Here is a 22,231-nt window from a genome sequence, read left to right as displayed (position 1 = left end):
CCCTCAACGCTTCACTCCGTTGCACGCGCAACTAAGCCCCAGCGGAGATTCAACCCTTAGACCATTCACTCTATTATGGCCGCAAAGAACTCGAGGAACGGAGGTAGAATCTATCACGTCGGAGGGGAAAGGGGACGCTCCTGTACCTCTCGACTCACCCTCTCAACCTTCTCCAACCTAGCTTTGTCTAACGCTCGTGGTGTGTCACTCACTCACAAGGTTAGCAACAAGAACTCTCAACCCTAGTGTCACTCTATGGGAAATGTTCATACAATCAAGCATTCAAGGTTGGAACTCACAATAAACATCAATTTATTGAAAGCATAATAAAGAAGTTCAATGAAACGAATACATCCTAGGGTTCACAATCACCCAAGTACCCACTAGGGGTTTAGCTCTCCATGGAGCTAAGTACAATCAAAGAAATCGAATGTAAAAGCAATGAATCCATAAAGAAACCCCCTCGATGGTCGTGTTGATGGTCTTATGGAGAGTCCTCTACTCGTCGCAAGGGATCCTTTGTCCGGCCTGGGATACACCTCGTCGGATCGATGCCGACGAAAGCTCTCCCAATAACCTTCTTCCAAATGACGCGTCATGTCTGAGCCGTAGAACCTCTCCAAAACCCTAGCCAACACCCCTCAAAACCCTAGCCGAAGCCCTCTCTCAAGTTGGGGAAAAGATGGAGAAAAGAATACCAAAATCGGGGCTGAATCGGGCGACTCTACGGGCGTGGACGGTACACGCGCCCGTGCGGAATTTCCACACGGCCGTGGATAATTTCCACACAGTCGTGTGGATTCTCTGTTTCTCTGATTTCTCGGTCGGCTGTGAACAGTGCTTCTACAGTGCATGCTACAGAGTTGCTACACACTCTAGCATCTCACACCTGACCTATGTCTTCGCGTTTGAACCTTAGCAAGATTTCCTTCAAAATAGGTGCATTATGATCCACATTGGCCTATTTCCTTCATACTCAGCCTCACAACCCTACCTGCATAAAAGTAACATAAAAACACACATATTAGTGTAAAAACCTGAGAAAAGTAATGCTCAACATAAGGAATGAACACTTCGCATTCATATCGCACAAGCACTTATCAAACTCCCCCACACTTAAGCTTTTGCTTGTCCTCAAGCAAACATTAAAACATTCTGTGCATCAATGAAGAAAATATTGAAAGTGCTTGGCCTTAGGTTCACCAAGGCATACAAAGAAAGTATTCTACAAGTAAGGAAAATTTCAACACTAAATACGAAAAATCAATGCTCTAGCTAAAAACTTGAATAAAAAAGGACAACAAACCCGAATTTCATGTATGTGTGTGAACTCACTCAAAACAACCCAAAGTATACTCCTCAAAGTTCTAAGTACAAGGGACTTATTTATCTGTAGCCGCTAAGGTGGCTTTCACACTTTTGAGGTGGTAGCTCTTTCTACCCAAGTGGTAGCTTTCACTCATCCTATGAGATAGCTCTTTCTCTCATTAGGGCATAACTAGTATCCGACTTGTGAGAGTAGCTTCATACTTCATAGGTGGTAGCTCTTTCCACCCAACAAATACAAATAAACACTAAAACTATTTTGTTCCTTCTTTTCATTTTCACTTTTTTTTTTTTGAATTTAGCAAAAGAAATAAACCTAACTAGTCCCTTTAACATCGAACATGAGTTTCCAATAGAGTTCAAAGAGTGAGTAGTGCACTAAGTGTAAATCGGGCAAAAATTCCTAAAAATTCAAGCAAGAACTAGAGCATGAAAACATTCAATGTTAACAATTCTCCTAGACTTAAGAATACAATCATTGCAACTAAGGTGAACCGCCATTGGCTATATGAGCATATATCAATCAAGAACAATAGAAAAGATGTGCGCATTATGAAACTCCCCCCACACTTAAGTTGTACATTGTCCTCAATGTACACATGCAAGCTCACTCAAAATATATCATTCAAAAATAGATGTGGGAGAAGCAATCAAAACAATACTCCCCTGACTCCTAGTGTTGCGTTTGATGAAGCTAATTCATTGGGAGTAGTGTTCCAATGGGTTTGTGAAGCTCACACGGCCAAGTGCTCGAAAGCACCTTGGCCGTGCCCATGACTAAGTCTCAATTCCCAAGATGACAAGACCATCGCACGCATACACGAGGGGGTTCGGTGAAGCTCAAGAAAAATAAAAAAATAACTTTCGAGTGTAGAAAAAGATGAAGCAATGAATACAACTCGATAAATGCAACATAACATAAACTCGGAAGGAAAAAAATCGCTACGAGTGAACAGAATCTAAAAAAACAAGAAAATAGAATAAAGTAAAATGCACGAAAGTAAAAGAAAAGTCAAGTGTCGGAGTCGCTCTCGGGCTCCTGTGCTGTTGCTGCTGCTGAAGTGGAAGCACATGGTGGGTCCACCAGTGCTGGAGTCGAGGATGGAGGTGCCGGAGGAACTGATGGGGCCTGAAGGGTCCTCGGCTGCAGGACAAATGATGAGGCAACGTCTCGCTCTAGGATCAGCTGTAATATGTCGAAACGTGCCATGAACTCTGTATACCGAGTGGCCTGCGTAGCCCGAATCTCAGCAATCTCTGCTCGAGCCTCAGCCACCTCTGTCCGTATCACTCCCAAGGCACTCTCGAGCCTCTCAAAATGATCATGAGCTCGAGATGGTGGAAATATACGCACGGGGGGTGGTTCCTCTGCCGCTGGAGGTGTCTCGGTCTCCATCGGCGCTGGTTGGGGCTCGGTAGCGGACTGAGATGCCCCAGCTTTATCTTCAAATGGTATGTTCAGCACATAAACACCATTTGAATATTTTTGGATCAACCCCATGAGCCTCATTGTCTCTAACCCAAGTGGTGCTGGTATTATCGCTTTCTCGGTTCCGCTGATTTTGTCTCACAAACCCATCCCCACAATGAGTCTGGTAATATATGGACCCGAGAAGATGACACCCAATCGAGGATATTGTCCTTGATGCTTCAAATACTCCGCTAAAATGTGTCCCAGATGGACTGGTTCCTTCCGAACCATGGAGTACAAGTACAGAAGCCCTTGCTTGTTGATGACTCCCGTGCTATCACCGCGACCATTCACTGACCTGCTTATGATGGCGTGAAGATATCTGTAACTGGGTCGAGATAAACATGAGGCCTTAGACACTCCTGGTTCATAACGCCCCTTTCCACATAATAATGAATATGCTTCAATGGGAGATAAACCCGTCATGTCAATTGAGAGATTCTCATACTCCTCAGTTTCAGTATACTCTTCATCATATAGACCAAGTCTAGTGGAAAACTGTGTGACACTCATACTATGATGCTGCCCAAAAGCTCTGAACTGAATCGCGTCGACACTATCAAAATGAGCATAAGAACGGTCGAACTCAAACGAAGCAAGTACCTCCAAAGTGAGTGTGCGGATAACAGGGTCATGAATGTTCAGTAACTTGTGCCAATTACCGACCAGTAATAATTTCTCGACCTCGTCAGCCATATCATCCGCTAGTTGCACCTTCCTACGTAACCCAACATCCGGAATTCGCGTTTGACCAAACTTAAAGCTTCTCTAACCTCTCAAACCGAGCTTAATACGCAGGGAGTGTGAATTCCATAACTTCCGGCTCAGGGGCAGGCTTTCGAGGCCGCTTAGCAACTGCTTTCTTTGATTTGGTAGCCATACCTGCATGTATTAGAAAAGGAAAATCAATCAGTTCCATTCAGGCTGCAGAAAAATAAGAACACACGGCCGTGCGGAAATTCCGCACGCCCGTGCGCTTTCATGGGGCGTGGAAACCGCACGGCCCTTGTAGCCAATCTCCATGCCACCTCTATCTCACTTCCATATCGTCTTAAAAATAAATCATAACCAGTTTAGCAAGAAAATGATGTGTATTGACCATTTCAATCGCAGGTAATCAGTTAGATTCAAACGAAATCGAAGAAGAGAGGAAATCAAGGCTTACCGATGAGCTGCACTTAAACACCCTTATAATCCACACAATGCTCAATCAATCAACTCGAAGACGACAATAGCAGGGGACAAGAATGTCATAAAAATGCTCTTTGGGCGGCTTAGGTTTATTTGAGGGGAAGGGTGTGACTCTTGTATTGGGAGAGTGGATGGTCCTTTAAATCCTGGAGATCCACACGGGCGTGCGGGAGTCATCCACGCCCGTGCGCCCTCAAACGAAGGGTTCATAGGGGTGGACGCACGCCCCTGTGGTCTTGCTGGATATCCGAGAAAAATGTATACACACCCGTGCGGAAATTCCGCACGGGCGTGGACTTACACATGCCCAACTCACAGGGGCAGCCGCACGCCCCTGTGTTTTCTCGGGATGGAGGGAACACCCTGCAGAGTTTCGCACGGGCATGCGGAAATTACCCACGCCCGTGTGTGTTTCACAAGGTCTCCCACAGGGGCGATTCCACGCCCCTGTGTGCTCTCGGGAAAATCTGCCCAACTCTGCCGGAATTCACACGCCCGTGCGGAAATCACCCACGGGCATGCGACAGTTGCATGGTCATCCACAGGGGCAGCCGCACGCCCCTGTGCCTTCTCTGGATGAGCTCGCAGTATACACCCATGGGCGTGCGAAAATTCCACACGCCCGTGTGTTTTCTCTGGGTGATTTAGAAAAACCTGCAGGCTCTGCAGAAATATTCTGAACATGTTTACACACTCAGAGCCTGCCCTATTATGCAAAATTTACCAGATAAAAACACGAAATAGAACTCAAACGACCAAACTTCGCCAATTCTTCACCAAACATACGATGAATAATAAAAACCCACAATAAAATCGCAGCACAAGCACTTAAAAATCGAGACACCAACACTTAACAATTTATTCATGGAAACAAACTAAACTAAGAAGATAGGAAAACAGTAAACACTTGGGTTGCCTCCCAAGAAGCGCTTGTTTAACGTCACTAAGCTTGACGTACTTTACCTTACCTCATGAGGGTTCATGGAGGAAAAATACTTCCCTATTGTCACTGCAAATTTCTTCGCCATGGTATGGTTTCAGCTTATGTCCATTCACCTTGAATGTGCCCTTCTCTGGATGACTAATCTCAATGGCTCCATGAGGTGAAACTTCGGTTACGGTATACGGACTAGACCACCTTGATTTAAGTTTCCCCGGGAATAAACGTAGACGGGAGTTGAATAGTAGCACCTGATCGCCGACTTTGAAGTCTTTCGGGATTTTAATATGCTTGTCATACCACTTCCGAATTCTTTCCTTATATATCCTTGCATTCTCATATGCCTTCATCCTCCATTCATCTAGCTCATTAAGATGTAATATTCGTTGCTCTCCAGATTTGCGCAAGTCGGAATTCATCACTTTAATTGCCCAATATGCTTTGTGCTCTAACTCCACCGGTAAATTGCAAGATTTTCCATACACTAGATTATAGGGAGTGGTCCCTATTGGTGTTTTGTATGTTGTTCTATGAGCCCAAAGCGTGTCGTCCAACCTTTCAGACCAATCTCATTTACCATGTTCCACTGTTTTAGTTAAGATTCTCTTGAACTCTCTGTTTGTAACCTCCACTTGCCCACTCGTTTGCGGATGGTAAGGTGTCGCAAGACGATGATGAACCCCATAATGCTTTAACACTTTCGCCAATTATATGTTACAAAAATGTGTTCCCCGATCGCTAATGATAATTCTTGGAGTTCCGAATTGAGCAAATAACTTCTTAAGAAATTTCACCACAGTTCTTGCATCATTAGTTGGAAGAGCCTGGGCTTCCACCCACTTGGAAACATAGTCAACTGCTACCAAAATGTATTGATTGCCATTGGACTTTGGAAATGGTCCCATGAAATCAATTCCCCATACATCAAACACCTTGCAAAATTGCATAGGATTTTGAGGCATCTCATCCCTTCGTGATAAGTTTCCAGCCCTTTGACAACTATCACATCGTAAAATGAATTGATGAACATCTTGGAATAAAGTCGGCCAGTAGAACCCAGCAGCTAGAACCTTCTTTGCAGTTCGACTTGACGCATAGTACCCCTTTACTGGGTCTGAGTGACAATGCGCAATGATGTTCCACCCTTCCTCCCTAGAAACACACCTTTGCACCACCTGATCTGCACAAATACGGAATAGGTACGGATCTTCCCAGAAAAAATTCTTAAGGTCACTGGAAAATTTCTTCTTCTATTGAAAGCTTAAGCCCTGCTTCAATACCTTTCCTGACAGATACTTTGCAAAATCCGCAATCCATGGGGTATCTTCTGATTCTGATTCCTATACCGCATACAGGTGTTCTTCAGGGAAGAAATCATTAACTTCCTTGCTTGCCGGTTCTTGCCCCTCACAACCCTCTAATCTCGATAAATGATCGGCAACCACATTCTCTGTCCCCTTTTTATCTTTGATTTCCATATCGAATTCTTGCAACAACAATATCCACTGAATCAATCTCGGCTTTGCATCTGCCTTGTTCATGAGATAACAGAGTGCAGAATGATCTGTGAATACAGTGACATTAGATAGGATGAGATATGGTCTGAATTTATCAAAAGCATACACTACTGCTAATAATTCTTTTTCAGTAGTGGTGTAATTCTCTTGTGCACTTGTGAGAGTCTTGCTAGCATAATAGATCGGTTGAAATTGCTTATTTCTTCTCTGACCCAAAACCCCTCCCACTGCATAATCACTAGCATCACACATTACTTCGAATGGCTCATCCCACTTCGGTGTTGTTAGGATTGGTGCTTGTACTAACTTCTCTTTCAATAAATTGAATGCATTCAGACAGTCATTTCCGAAGTCAAAAGGGGTATCCTTCTCCAGAAGTTTGGTCAACGGTTGGGAGATTTTCGAAAAGTCCTTAAGAAATCTTCTGTAAAAACCTGCATGACCCAAGAAACTACGGATCCCTTTTACATTCGTAGGTGGTGGAATCTTGTCAATTATCTCAATCTTTGCCTTATCCACCTCCATACCTGCCTGAGAAATCTTATGTCCAAGGACAATGCCTTCTTGTACCATAAAGTGACACTTCTCCCAGTTAAGGACGAGATTCATCTCTTCACATCTCACTAATACTCTTTCCAAATTGTTTAAGCAAGCATCGAAAGAGTCCCCGAACACTGAAAAATCATCCATGAAAACTTCCATAATATCTTCGAGAAAGTCGTCAAAAATTGCCGTCATGCAGCACTGAAATGTTGTAGGGCGTTACACAACCCGAAAGGCATTCTTCTATAAGCAAAGGTACCATAAGGGCAAGTAAATGTGGTTTTCTCCCGATCTTCCGGGGCTATCGAATTTGAAAGTATCCCGACATGCCATCAAGGAAATAGATAGAAATGATGCCCCGCTAGTCGCTCCAACATTTGGTCAATGAATGGTAAAGGAAAGTGATCTTTCCGAGTGACGTCATTTAGTCTTCTATAATCAATGCAGACTCGCCAACCAAGAATCGTCCCTCGTGGGGATTAACTCATTCTTTTTCATTCCTTACTATCGTTATTCCTCCCTTTTTTTCGGGACAACTTGGGTCGGACTCACCCACTTGCTCATCGGATATGGGGTAGATGATTCCCTGCATCCAAAAAGTTTTATTACCTCCACCTTAACAACCTCCTTCATATTCGGGTTCAATCTTCACTGAGGTTGGATCACAGATTTATAGTCATCCTCCATTAGGATCTTATGAGTGCAGAATGATGGATTTATACCCTTAATGTCGGAGATCTTCCATGCGATGGCTGATTTGTGCTTTTTCAACATGCTAACAAGCTTATCCTTTTGCTCTGCAGATAAGTTCGACGCCACGATTACGGGGAGTTTAGAGTCCTCCATTAGGAATGCATATTCCAAATGTGCTGGAAGAGTTTTAAGCTCAAGTTCTGGTGGTTCGACAATTGACGGCCGCAAGCTACCCTCCTTCAATTTATCAATCTCCTCGAAATCATTCACCTCATGTTCACAGTTACTCTCTTCCTTTTCCACCTGGAAATCTATTTCTTTACAATCTGCAATGGATATCAACGTGTCTATTCCACAGAATTCCAAATTTGAAATAGCAACTCCAACTGAAAAGAGTTCTTGCTTCTGATCTTGATAGGAAGAATCAAACCTAGCAAGGATTCTTTCTACACTCTCCTCTAACTGGTCACTCATTGACACTGAAGTGGATTCCTCAAAATGCTTTATCACATTATCTAATTCACAGCTTTGCCCTTGAATCCTGGCGATGTACTCTTCAACCGATTCTTCTAATGGCTATTGAGTTGTACATTGTCCATGGTAAGAATAACACGATATGTCATTCCATGCAACTGTTTGAACTTTTTGCTCTACGTGTTCAACCATTCTCATGATAGTGTCAAATGATTCAAACATGTTAATCATTTTCTGCAACAAAAAGAAATAAGGAAAAGTTAGAGCAATAATAGAATAAGAAGATATGAATTAGAATGTGTGGTGAAATAGCTAAGAAAACAAAGTGCAAAGTATCTCTAAACACCAAGCTCCCCGGCAACGGCTCCAAAAACTTGACAAGATCCCCTTGCATATATACCGCAAGTGCACGGGTTTGTCGAAGTAATAATCCCGGGTGAGCGGGTATCGAATCTACAGGGAGTAGGGAGTAAAGACACTTAATTCGATTCTTAGCTATGTGGAATATCAACAATGATAAGTGTGACAATGATTCAATTCTCAACAATTAAAAGCAACAAGTAAGAGAGCAAAAGTAAGGAGGAGGTAAGGCAATCGATAAAGATGGGGTACTCGGATGATGCTTCACCTAGGATAATCGTTTCAAGTGCAAGAACTCTCTATTATGCTTCCTAATCAATGCAATGGTGAGTCATGGAAATCCTTACATACATAGTCCCAAATCTAAGGTCAACTATGCCTAACTCTATTCATGTCCCGGAGGAGAAATTAAATAACCTCTCAACCTCGCACTCGAATAAAGTTGCAATGAGCTCTAAGGATTCCAGGTGATAAATCTCTTCCTAATTATAGACCTAACCCTTTGGTCCAAGCGGAATGTCCCTAACAACAATTAAGCTCTAGATACTAAGATCCCCTCAACGCTTCACTCCATTGCACGCAAAGAACTCGAGGAACGGAGGTAGAATCTATCACGTCGGAGGGGAAAGGGACGCTCCTGTACCTCTCGACTCACCCTCTCAACCCTCTCCAACCTAGCTTTGTCTAACGCTCGTGGTGTGTCACTTACTCACAAGGTTACCAACAAGAACTCTCAACCCTCACTCTATGGGAAATGTTCATACAATCAAGCATTCAAGGTTGGAACTCACAATAAACATCAATCTATTTAAAGCATAATAAAGAAGTTCAATGAAACGAATACATCCTAGGGTTCACAATCACCCAAGTACCCACTAGGGGTTTAGATCTCCATGGAGCTAAGTACAATCAAAGAAATCAGAATGTAAAAAGCAATAAATCCATAAAAGAAACCCCCTCGATGGTCGTGTCGATGGTCTTGTGGAAAGTCCTCTACTACGTCGTCAAGGATCCCTTCTGTTTACTGTATAGGGATCGCCTCGAGTCGAAACTCCCCTACCAACCTTCTTCCTAATGGAATCACGATGTCGAGACCATAGAACCTCTCCAAAACCCTTGGCCAATACCACTCGAAAACCCTAGCGAAGCCCTCTCTCAAGTTGGGGGAAAAGATGGAGAAAAGAATACCAAAATCGGGGCTGAATCGGCTTTAAATAGAGGGCTGGAATCGGGCAACTCCACGGGCATGGGCGATACACAGCGTCGTGCGGAATTTCCACAGGGTGTGGATAATTTTTCACAACGCCCGTGTGGATTCTCTGTTTCTCTGGTTTCTCGGCGGTTGTGAGCAGATCTTTTGCTACATACTTACTATATGTTGCTGCGGTGCTGCCTACGATCTTCGACCGAATAACTTCCCAATTCCATACTTTTCATCGGGAGTAGCATAAAGGGCACTGCGTTCACGTCTTGAATCACATGCTTCTTCAATGATATACATGTTGGTGGGGTTCTTGTTCTTATATGCATAGAGTCGGAATGCTTGAGTGTGATGCGCCTTTGTGCCCCTCAAATGGATGTGATCACTTTCGAATGCGAGGAGGTTGGCACACACTCTAGCATCTCACACACGTCCCTATGTCTTGGCGTTTGAACTTTAGCAAGATCTCCTCCAAAATAAGTGCATTATGATCCACATTGGCCTATTTCCTTCATACTCGGCCTCACGACCCTACTGCGTAAAAGTAACATAAAAAAACACATATTAATGTAACAACCTGAGAAAAGTAATGCTCAACATAAGGAATGAACGCTTTCGCATTCATATCGCACAAGCACTTATCAGCGTGCTGGTGGCCCGATGAGTTGGGCACATGGGCATGGGTATTTTCCACTTGCGCCCGTGCACGGATGCATTCGGAGGAGTGAGATTTTCCCGAGAATGCGAGGGGACGTGCATCTCATCACTGTAAAAGCTCTCCTATGGGCGCGCAGGGCGTGGGTAATTTCCACACGCCCGTGTAGAAACATAAATTCAAGGGGCCCAGCGTGTTTTTCTTTAAAATCTACGTGAATTCTCCTCTTCTTCACTTCTAACCATCCGAAAACAACTCCTGATCAATTTCCTGGCCACTCACCGCTATTTTAAAGGGTTTTTCAGAAAACTTTCACGCCGAATTCAAAGTGTTCATACCCATTTCATTGGTAAGCCTCTTAATTTCTCTTCTATTTGCCATTTCTTGTTTTTAATGGATTAAAAGTCTTGAGTTGCACTAATTTTCACTTTATAATGGTTTGTGTATGTTTAAAAAGCTTTTAAACATTGGTAAAGGTTATATTTTTGGAGAATTGATGTAGAACCGTGTCAGTTTTCACACCCCGCAGATCCACACGGGCGTGGGCAATTTGCAAAGGCCCGTGTGGAATTCTGCAGTATGTTGTTTCTGAACTTATTTGGTGATTTCTTCTTCATTTATTGCAGATATGGCACCTCGGCGAGGAAGAATCTGAGTTAAGCATCTTTGAGATGCCCCACCTGAGCCAATACACATGGAACTCTCGAATCCCAAGAATTAGGCTCGATTTGATAGATTATCGACTATTGGTTTTGAGTCGGACTACGCTTTGTAGATTTGTAGGTGCTTAGAGATATTCGAGTGGGGGTAACGAGCTAGGTGATGAGATTGATGAGATTCTAGCAGTGGGGAGCTAGAGGAGGTTATTGACGATTCGTGATCCAGTTTTCTGCGTAGTGACACTAGAGGTGTTGCCGTCTTTCGAGTTTGATCATCCACATGGGAGAGTTGACACCATGGATGCTATATAGTTCCGAGCATTCGGACATCCATTCAAAATGAGTGTCACCAAGTTCTCAATCCGTATGGGCTGTATGAAGGCACATACATGGAGTCTGAAGGAGTATAGAAAGTGCATCAATGGATTTCCTAGGTATAGTGACTCCGCATCAGGCGTACAGGGTTTTGTGTGGGCATGGACGGTATGAACCGGGAGTATCTAAGGCTACCGACCTATCACAGTCGAGCTACAAGTATTTGCACTTGGTCTTGACAGTGCAGTGTCGGTCGAGGTGACAATACGGTCTGTGATGAGCAGGCGGGAATTACTTGATCTATACTCGATGTTTCGCAATGTGCTCGATTCATTTGAGGGCACATAGTGGCTAAATGTTTTTGAAGGCACCGAGGGGCCGGTTTGCGAGTGGGATTATTATTTATTAGTCTTTACATCACAAGACTCATCTTGGGGTTGGGATTGATGGGCGCTTTACGTGAGTCTTTGAGAAGGCGAGTCGTGCTTGCTCCTCTTGGATTAGAGGCGATCCGGCGAGATGGGGTTGGTACGAGATGTGGGCCGGGACATATATTATAGTTTGCATCCACCAAGAGGCCGGTGGGAGCTAAAGGGATGCAGCGGAGGGTCCCGGATAGATTCTCGGGCCTCAGTTGGCATGAATGGGGACTGAAGCACCCCATTTTTAGTCCTCCTCGAGATCATGATCATATTATGAGGCTCGAGAATGCTATGGGTGAGCTTATGACCGAGATCGCAGAGCTCAAAGCTATACAGACCGCACAGTATACTGAGATGGTGGCCCATTTTGACGTGATATATCAGTTATTTATCAGCAGATCTCCGGCCCCTTCAACATCACCATCGCCACCTCCACCGGCACCCTTAGACCTAGCACCAGCATCAGCAGCAGAGGAGCCAGAGTGTAGCACCGGCACTTGATTTATTTTCTTTTGTTTTTATAACTTTTTTGCATTTCATTCTGGACCTGTTCACTCAGAAAGGACTTTCCTTCTGAGTTTATTTTCATTTTGTTATCTCGAGTTGTATTATTCTTTCTATCTTTTATTTACACGAATTGTTTTTGTTTTATTGGCGGATTCAGATACATCTCGAGTATTACATTGACATCTTTATTCATCACCAGACATTGGATCCTATGGTGCCGGTGATTTTTGTTGGGTTGTATGTATAAAGTTATTATGATGACTAGGAGTTTTGACCAAGATAGGATATATAGAGAGTTGGATACTTGGTTTCGATTTCTATAAATACTCTTTGGGCTATGGGAGTTGTGATTAGGAGACAAACAACCCGAGGAGTGGTCTATGGACTGATTGGAGCTCTAAAGTGGAAGTTAGACCCGGGATTACGAGGGAGAAGTCTAAGTCAAGTTCAAAGACTCACTCCACTGCTCCATCAAATACAACAACACTAACTGAGCCACCAGTTACAGATCCCTAACCCTCTTAAGCACAAAGTTTCCATGATAGATTTTTAGTACTTAAGAACGGATAAAGAAGATCTGAGTTGAAAGGAAAAATAACTAGAAGCGTAGTTTGTGAGATTTTTATAAATGTAGTTTCTGTGTAGTTTGGACAACTTGAGTTTTTATTGCTGTAGTTGCTCACTCCATGAGTATCATCAGTTCCATCATTGCTTTCATCATCTCAATACTATTCGTTATCCATTTTATCAACACTATCCGATTAGTACATTTTTATATAGATATTTTATTTACGCTATTATGTGTTTTACTTATCATTTTAGCATATTTTTATGATAAACCGATTTGAAGTATGTTTGCTAAATGTGCAAATAATTGGGATTTGGACCAACAGGGAATGAAAAGAGAATAATTCGATGCAAAAGCAGTGTTGGAATATGATAAGTGTCTGAATGTACATTAATAAGTGTCTAAATGTAGGTATTTTCCTATATGTATCTTTTACACTTTGCATGTATTTTCCTATATGTGTCTGAATGTACATTAATAAGTGTACTATTTGTTTTGTAGAGCACAAGAAAACCATGGACAACACGATGATATCATTTAGGCGAAAAGAAGAAGAAAGCAGTCCTAAAGTACTATAGCCGAGCTACTGTAGCAACACTGTAGTAGAGGGACGGTTTGAAGCTATCTGCCCAGAATTTCATGCGGCCCCCATATAGCCCACATGGAGGTCGTATGAACCCCGTATGTACTCCGTATACACCCTTTATGAAGCAAAAATTTAGGTTTTGAGTGTTATACGGCCCCCATATGGCCCGTATGCTTTGGAGAGTATAAATACCGAGTTCTATGCCAGAAAGAGGGGACTTTTCCTTGGCCGTTTGGGCTGCTGCCACCACACTTCCTTGGGGCCTTTCGGCCATCTTCCAGCAATGATCCTTGTGGGAAACAAGCACACATTATCACCTAGAGAGAGAGGAGCAAAGGGGAAGGAGTTGGAGTGAAGATCTAAGCCACCGTTGCATCACCATTTGAAGCTTCATCCATTCAAGGGGATCATGACTTAGAGGGGGTTTTCATTATTTCTTTTAAGTTATTGTCTTTCTTATATGTTGTATAAGCATCCCTTATCATGAGGGATTAACTTATTGTTGTGTTTTAATTTGGATGAATCCTAGGGTTTATCTTTGTGTAAGAACTTGGGATGTTATTCTTCATTTAATTTGATAGTTGTTTGAGATTCAATCTTTCTTGCCTTGATGCTTAGAATTACATGTATGGAGAAATCCATGATTCTATTATGAGTTGTATGCATAGATGTGACCTACTCACGTGTACTAGATCCAGGAAAGATTGAAAGGGGATACTTGTGCCGACACACTGAGAGATCGGGTGTTGGTAGCCCTCCATTGCTAGGTTTATGCCGAAGAAGAGTAGGTTCACTCCTATTAGAGAACTCGTAGAACTTAATGCGATTATAGGTGTGTTGATCCGGAAGAGATTCCGATTGACATTCGTATGGGATCAGGGGTTAGTCACCGGGAGATTGGGGCTAATCTACTCTCGAGGTCTCTAGGTCTCAACTATCATCAACGCATCTTTAAACCATCTTAGTTTGGGGCCTCAACAATAATCCTAGGTGGATTCCTTGTCTAAACACTCCCTTCTTATGCTTGATACTCCCGTGTTTGTTTACATCCGTGTGCTAGTTACATGACCATAGAATTTGGTTAGCTTAGTTTATTTTATTTCATTTGTTCTTCTTACTAAGAATTGTAGGCTAGATAATAGATGAGGAATGAGTAATAATACTTCCTTGGCCCCATGGAATATGACCCTTGTGTCGCTCACAGGTTATTACTTGACTATCCCGTACACTTGCGGGAGAATCAATCATACATATTTTAGTATATGTATTTGTTATTATTTGCATGTACTTTATAAGGATTGATGCCCGTTTTATGCTTAATCGGGTATTATTTGCTTCGCAGGGCATGAAAATGCCATGGAAGATACGGAGATACGATTTGTGTGGAAAAAGAGAAGAAAACTAGGTCACGGTAATGTAGTGTATTCACTATAGCAAATTACTGTAGCTTGTTTTGTAGCAGTGGCACTGTAGCAAGATCACTATAGCAACCACTATAGCACCTGGATGATTTTCAAGGCAGGAATTGATCTAGGACATACTGCCTCAATGCTGCCCAGGATTGACCCAGGATGAACGTTTTACCTAGAGAAGAAAAGTATTTGTTTGAAGGCATACTGCCTCAATGAGGCCATGATTGACCCCGGGATGAACATTGTAGCTAGAAAAGAGAAGTATTTGTTTGAAGGCATACTGCCTCGATGAGGCCATGATTGACACCGGGATTGATTTTTGCTTGGTTCATAGTGCCTCAATGAGGCCATCGTTGACCTCCTCATAGACTCCATCATTGACCTCCTCATTGACCTATTATGGATGGCTTTTGGAGGAATTTTGAGTCTCATTTTGAGCCACATACAGCCTCTATACAGGTTATGCTTGGAGGGGTATAAGAGAGCATTTGGAGGATTCTCTTGGAACTTTTTTTTTTGGTAGACAACACTTGGGAGGAAGAAGGAGGAAAAACAAAGACATCATCCGGGGAGAGCTTGGCTTGAGGCTTGGAGGTGATCAAGAGCTTGAACTTGAAGGAGAGAGCTTCATCACCAAGGGAGGAGGAGCATTCGGCATTCATTGGGCTAAAGGAACTGTCATTTAGCCAACATTGCTCTTCTTCATCATCATTCGAACTAGGGAGTGCCACTTATGCATTTGTTTCTTGTTTTTATTGAGTTTGTTATACTTGTTTGTATGATGGCACACTAGACCCCCAAGGCCACCAGATGTAGGTGAACCTTGGGGGGTTCATCATGTATTTTGGATGCTAATCTTTTATTTGAAATGCATTGGGCTGATTTATGTCTTGGCTCATTATTCTTCATATCTAGAACTATAAAATAGAGAAATCCTTAGTTCTTTGTTGAGTTGTACATGTAGATGTGACCTACTTACATGTACTAGATCATCAATGAGCTAGAAGGGGTATTCTTAGATCGACATGCCGAGAAATTGGATGTCGGTAGCCCCTCCGAATCTTAAGGATAGACTTAGGGTTTGTGTGTCCTTATAGCGGGATTTCCCTACACCTATTGCGATCGTAGGAATATGATTAGGGAGAGATCCTTATTGACATTTGTATGGGATTAGGGTTCGGTCGCCGAGAAATTGGGATTGGACCAATCTTGAGATCCTTCAGTATAAATCACCACTGCCTTGCTTTTACTGTGCATCCATATATCATGATGACCCCTCAAGGGGATCCTCATCCCTAGGCCTCTATATCTCATTGTTGCTCTTGTGACCTCCTGTGTTAACTGTACTATTTATTCTTGCAAGTTGTTTATATTATTACACTTGTTAGAGTAGTAAAAGATTCTTAAATTGTAAGGTTAGATAATAGGTGATGGAAGAGTAATAGGAGCTCCTTATCGCCGTTGAATACGACCCCTGTGTCACTCACAGGGTATTACTTGGCGATCTCGAACACTTGCGGGCGAGCAATCATGTTTTTGGCGCCGTTGCCAGGGACATTAAGGAATTCTAGGAAACTTCTAGCTTATTGCTCTAACCATTTTTTCTTTTCTTTTATTTTGTCTTTTCATTTGTCTTATTTCTTTTTTTGAGCGAGATGCATCAAACCTAGTCACACGGACAGTGAAATTGAAAGGACCTTGCATTGAAGATTAAGAGAAGTGAGTGAAGGCTCAAGTGAATGAAATATTGAAATTGAGGATAGAGAATCTATAATCTTAGCCGAGGAAAGACGTACCTTATCTAAATATGAAGGCCACAGTTCACGGGCGAAGAATTCAGTGTTCAAGCGCCATCCACCGCCACAAGAAATTTTGAAACCAAGGCAAGCACCATCGGCATGGTCCATAATTCATTCGAATTTAATGGTCTTGCGAATGAAGACGTTCATGATCATCTTTCCTGTTTTCTCCAAATCTGTTCTACTTTTAAGATCAAATGGGGTGACAGACGACGTGATCCGACTGTGACTATTCCCATTCAGTTTGAGAGATGGAGCATAACGGTGGCTCACATACATACCATCGGGATCAATCTAAACAAGGAAAGATATGGTTCAAATTTTTTGGGAAGATACTTTACTCCTAGCAAAGCGGTGAAGGTAAGGCAACAAATTTCAACGTTAAAGCAAGGAGAGTTGGAAACATTATTCGAAGCATATGAGAGATTCAAAGACCTCCTTCAAAGATGCCCCCATCATGGCTTTGCTTCTTGGATGCGGGTTCATATATAAATGCGGTACTCAGATATTGTTCCGCCTAGGACAATCGTTTCAAGTGCAAAACCGACTATTATGCCTTCCAACTAATGCATTAATGAGTCTTGGAAATCCTTCAATACACGGTCCCAAATCAAAGGTCAACCGTGACTAACTCTATACCATGTCCCGGAGGAGAAACCGAGCAATCTCAACATCTCACACTCGGATAGAATAGCATGGAGTTCTAGGGATTCCAAGTGATAAAACCTCTTCCTAGAAATAGACCTAACCCTTTGGTACAAGTGAGAGGTCCCTAGTCACAACTATGCCCTAGGTGCTAAAATCACTTCAACGCTTCACTCTGTTGCCTCTACAACTAAGCCCCAGTGGAAGATCATCTCTTAGCCCATTCACTCAACTATGACAGCAAAGAACTCAAGGAAAAAAAGGTAGGATAAATCACACCAGAGGGAAAAGGGGACTCTCCGCTACCTCTCGACTCACCCTCTTAACCCTCTCTAATCTAGCTTTGTGTAACTCTTGTGGTGTGTCACTCACTCACAAGGGTTACCAAGGTGAACTCTCAACCCTAATGTTACTCTAAGGGAGGATTCAATCAAACAAGCATTCAATATTGGAACTCAAATAAAACATCAATTAATGAAACCATAATAGAAGGTTTATTGAAACAAATACATCCTAGGGTTCACAAATCCATATACCCACTAGGGGTTTAGCACTCCATGGAGCTAGTTACAATCAACAATGAAATCGAATGTAAAAACAAGTAATCTATTGAAAACCCCCTAGATAGTTGTGATGATGGTCTTATGGAGAAGCCTTGTCTCCTCCAAAGGTCCCCTTGTTCGGCCTAGGATACACCTCGCCGTATCGGTGCTGATGAAAGCTTTCCCAATAACCTTCTTCAAAGTGGAGCGCGATGTCGAAGCCAAAAAACCTCTCTAAAAACCCTTCCAATATCTCTCAAAACCCTAGCCGAAGGCTCCTCTCAAGTTTGGGAAAGAATGGAGAAAAGAATGCTGAAATCGGGGCTGAATCGCAGATTAAATAGTGCTGGAATCGGGCATCGACATGCCCTGTGGATTTGCCACATGGGCCTGTGGAATTTCCGCATGGGTGTTGATAATTTCTACACGCCCGTGTGGGTTCTCTGGAATTCTCCTTTTTCGACTTCTTTGTGAACAATACTAGCTGCAATACCAGTCCCAAAACACTCCTGAATCCATGTTTTCATCGAGGTAACGTCAATGGACACACATTCACATCGTAGATCGCTTTGTTTTTCTCAATAGCCGACCTCATTGGTGAAGATCTTGTTATCAATGCACAAGCTGGGATACTTGAATGTGACTGCTTTTGTGCCCTCAAACCATTATGCTAGCTTGAATACACTGAGGTTGGCACACATTCTGACATCTTGTACCCGACTTATGTCTTCATGTTTGGCTTCTTTCTTTAACATTATGCTTCACAACCCTATATGCATAAAAGTAACACAAATGCACAAGTATTAGTGTTAAAACCTGATAATAGTAATGCTCATCATAAGGAAAGAACACTTCGCATTCTTATCACACAAGCACTTATCACCACTCAACCCTCTCCAATCTAGCATTGTCTAACCCTCATGAGTGCGTCACTCATCCACAAGGATTACCAAAATTGATTCTCAACCCTAGTGTCACTCATAGGGAAAAATCAACTCAACAAGCATTCAAGATTGGAAACTAAATTAAAAACATCAATTAATGAAAGCATAATAAGAGATCAAAGAAACAATATCATCCGAGGGTTTACAAGCCCAAGTACCTACTAGGGGTTTAGCCCTTCATGGAGCAAAATATAATCAGTAATGAAATCAAAATTAAAAATATGCAATCCATGAATAAAACCACCTTGGTATTCATGTCGATGGTCTTGTGGAACAGCCGCGTCTTCTCCAAAGGTCCCCTCGTCAAGTCTTGGACACACCTCACTGGATCGGTGCCAACGAAAGCTTCCCCAAGAACTCTATTCCAAAGGAAATGTGATGTCAAAGGCCGCAAACCCCTCCAAAACCTAGCGAAAGACTCTCCAAACCCTAGCTGCGCGAGTGCCTCCAAAGGTGGAGAAAAGATAGCCAAAAGATAGAAAAGAGGATTTTGAAATCTGGCTGAAATTGTGCCTTAAATAGGCCTAGAATCGGGCATCCACACGGCATGTGAAATTTCCACACGCCTGTGTGAAACTACAGGAAATCAATTTTTTGCAGCCTGTGAACAGTAACTACTACTATAAACTGCTGCAGTAATTTGCTACATTAATCTGCTATAGTACTCCACCAAAATACTCCTGAATGCACACTTTTCATCGAGGCAACACAAATGGGCACACGTCTACGTTGTAGGTTGCGTTGCATCTTCAAATAAAAGCACATTTGACGACAATCTTGCTAGCTTTCCACAAGTTGGAACACATGAGTGTGACTACCTTTATGCCCCTCCAATTTGCATATTTCCTTGAACACCACAGAGGTTGGCACACACTCACATGTCCTTGAGCACAACTTGTGTCTTCACATTTTCTCACTCCAAGATTTCATCAACCAAGTGCATTCGTAATCTACTTTGGCTTCTTTCTTCTATATTTTTCTCCATAACCCTACGTGCATAAAAGAACGCAAATTCACATGCATTAGCGATAAAATATGAGAAAATTAATGCCCATCATAAGAAAAGAATACTTCGTATTAATAATACACAAGCACTTATCAAACTCTCCCACACTTAAGCTTTTGCTTGATCTCCAGCTTAAATAAAACATTGAAGTAAAGAAGAAGGAAATATTGAAAGTGCTTGGCCTTAGGTTCACCAAAGCATGCAAGGGAAGTATTCTACAAGTAAGTAGAATTTCAACACTAAATATGAAAAGTCCATAATCTAACTAAAAACTCGAATTAAAAAGGACAACAAACCTCAAATTGTGTGAGTGTGTATAGACTCACTCAAGTCGATGAAACCTATACTCCACAAAGTTCTAAGCATAGTGGACTTATTTATGTACAAGACAAAGCAAAGAGACGGTAGTAGCTTCACACATCCTCTAAGGTAGTCATTTCCGAAGCGGCCACTAAGGTGGTTTTCACACTTTCGAGGTGGTAGCTCTTTCTACCAGGGTAGTAGCTTTCACTCATCCCATGAGATAGCTCTTTCTCTCATTAGGGTATAACTAGTATCCGACTTATGAGAGTAGCTTTATACTTCATAGGTGGTAGCTCTTTCCACCCCACATGCACAACCACAACAACCATTTTTTTCTTTCTTTTTCCAATTATTTTTTTTAAAATTAACTCAAGACACAAAACTAATTAGTCCCTTAAACATCGAAACTTGAGTTTCCACAAATGTTTCAAGAGCAAAGCGAGTGCAACAAGTGTCAATCGGGCAAAAAAATTCCTAGAAATTCAAGTAAAAAAACTAGAGCATGAAAATAGTCAATGTTAAAAATTCTCCTAGACTTAAGAATACGGACATTGCAACTAAGGTGAACCGCCATTGGCTCTGTGAGTATATAATTTCTGTCAAAACATGTGTAATGTACATGTGTAATGTGAACTCCCCCTCCACAACACTTAAGATGTACATTACCCTAAATGTACGCATGTAAGCACAATAAAAAAAGTATAACACTTAAGATTACATGTAAAGGTCGGTAATTGAAACAATACTCCCCCTAAATTCCTAATGGTACATTTGATGGAGCTATTTTTCCTTGAGAGTTGAGTTCCAATGGGTTTATGGAGCACACACGGTCATGTGAATACCACCTTGACCATGTCCATGACTAGTCATCAAATTCCATACTTAAAAGACCATCCTGCGTATACACAATGGGGTTCGGTGAAGCTCAATAAAAAAATAAAAATAAACTCCGAGTATATAAAGATATGAAAAATGAAATACAACTCGTAACAATGAAAATAAAAAGTTAAAAGTCGGGAAGGATGATCCTTTACGAGTAGTACAAGTCCAAAAATACAATACTGAGTAAAATACGAGAAATAAAAAAACAAAGGAAACTAAAAGATGCCTCAAGCGTTAGTGTCATCGAGTTTGTCATCTTCTGCTTTGCTATTGGTACTACTTGTTATCTTTGGTGGATCTATCGGTCTGTCTCTCGGGTGATGGTGGTGCTCGAGATACCTGAGGGGTCCTTGGTCTCATCACAAAGGGTGATGTCGTGTCTCGCTCGAGAATCTGCTGTAAGATGTCAAGGCGTGCCATAACTTCTGTGTGGTTCACTGTTGGTAGCATGCTAACTTCAGCTAAATCAGACTAGAGGACCCCTACCGCACTCTCAGCATCTCAAAATAATCATGGGCTCGAGTTAGTGAGAAGATCCGAACTGAAGGTGGCTCCTAGGCTGCAAGTTATCCCTCGGCCTCCATATGCTCCTCCTGTGGCTCGAGAACAGGATGAGACCGCTCTGCTGCAACTCCCTCGACCACAACTGGCTCTGGTGGGGGCATATTCAGCACATACTCCCCATCTCTATATCTTCCGATCATGTTCATCAAGCCATGGTCTCTTGGCTGAGGGGTGCTCTAACTATCGTCTTCTTGACCCCTCGATAGCATCCAGAAGACCCATCCCCATGATAAGTCTAGTGATATATGGGCCTGAGAAGATCACCCCCACTCTCGCATACTGCCCATGATGTCTCAAATACTAAGCCATAATGTGTCCTAGATGCAATGACTCACTCTGTACCATGGAGTATAAGTATAGAAGCTCATGTCTGCTCAAAACTCTCTTAGTATCGCCACGGCCATCCACTGATATGCTCAGGATGGCGTGAATGTATCTGTAGCTCGACCGAGATAAACATGTAGCTTTTAGTTCCCTGGGCTCACACTGTCCCTATTCGCACAGCACTCTGTATGCGCACTGCGGTGTCAAGCTACGAGCTAGTCTGTGGGTAAACGATAATACTCCTCTATGGTAGTAAAGTCCTCATCGTATAACACAAGCCTGACCAAAAATTGTGTGACATTCATACTGTAATAGTGTCCAAATACTTAGAACTATATGGTATCACTACAGTCAAATCAAGAATATGATCGATCAAACTCAA

The 22,231-nt window shown here is 42.4% G+C and overlaps 1 non-coding gene across 1 annotated transcript; it reads right to left on the bottom strand.

Moving 5' to 3' along the window:
• Positions 1 to 16,996: 16,996 nt before the first annotated feature.
• LOC120276564 lies at positions 16,997 to 17,103 on the bottom strand. Its single transcript, XR_005541279.1, has one exon. It is a non-coding gene; the product is annotated as a small nucleolar RNA R71 (small nucleolar RNA).
• Between the last annotated feature and the right edge of the window lie 5,128 nt (positions 17,104 to 22,231).

The sequence above is a fragment of the Dioscorea cayenensis genome, chromosome 14 (genome assembly GCF_009730915.1).
Source record: "Dioscorea cayenensis subsp. rotundata cultivar TDr96_F1 chromosome 14, TDr96_F1_v2_PseudoChromosome.rev07_lg8_w22 25.fasta, whole genome shotgun sequence".
NCBI classification, from domain to species: Eukaryota; Viridiplantae; Streptophyta; class Magnoliopsida; order Dioscoreales; family Dioscoreaceae; genus Dioscorea; species Dioscorea cayenensis.
This window is presented reverse-complemented; position numbering and strand designations above follow the sequence as displayed.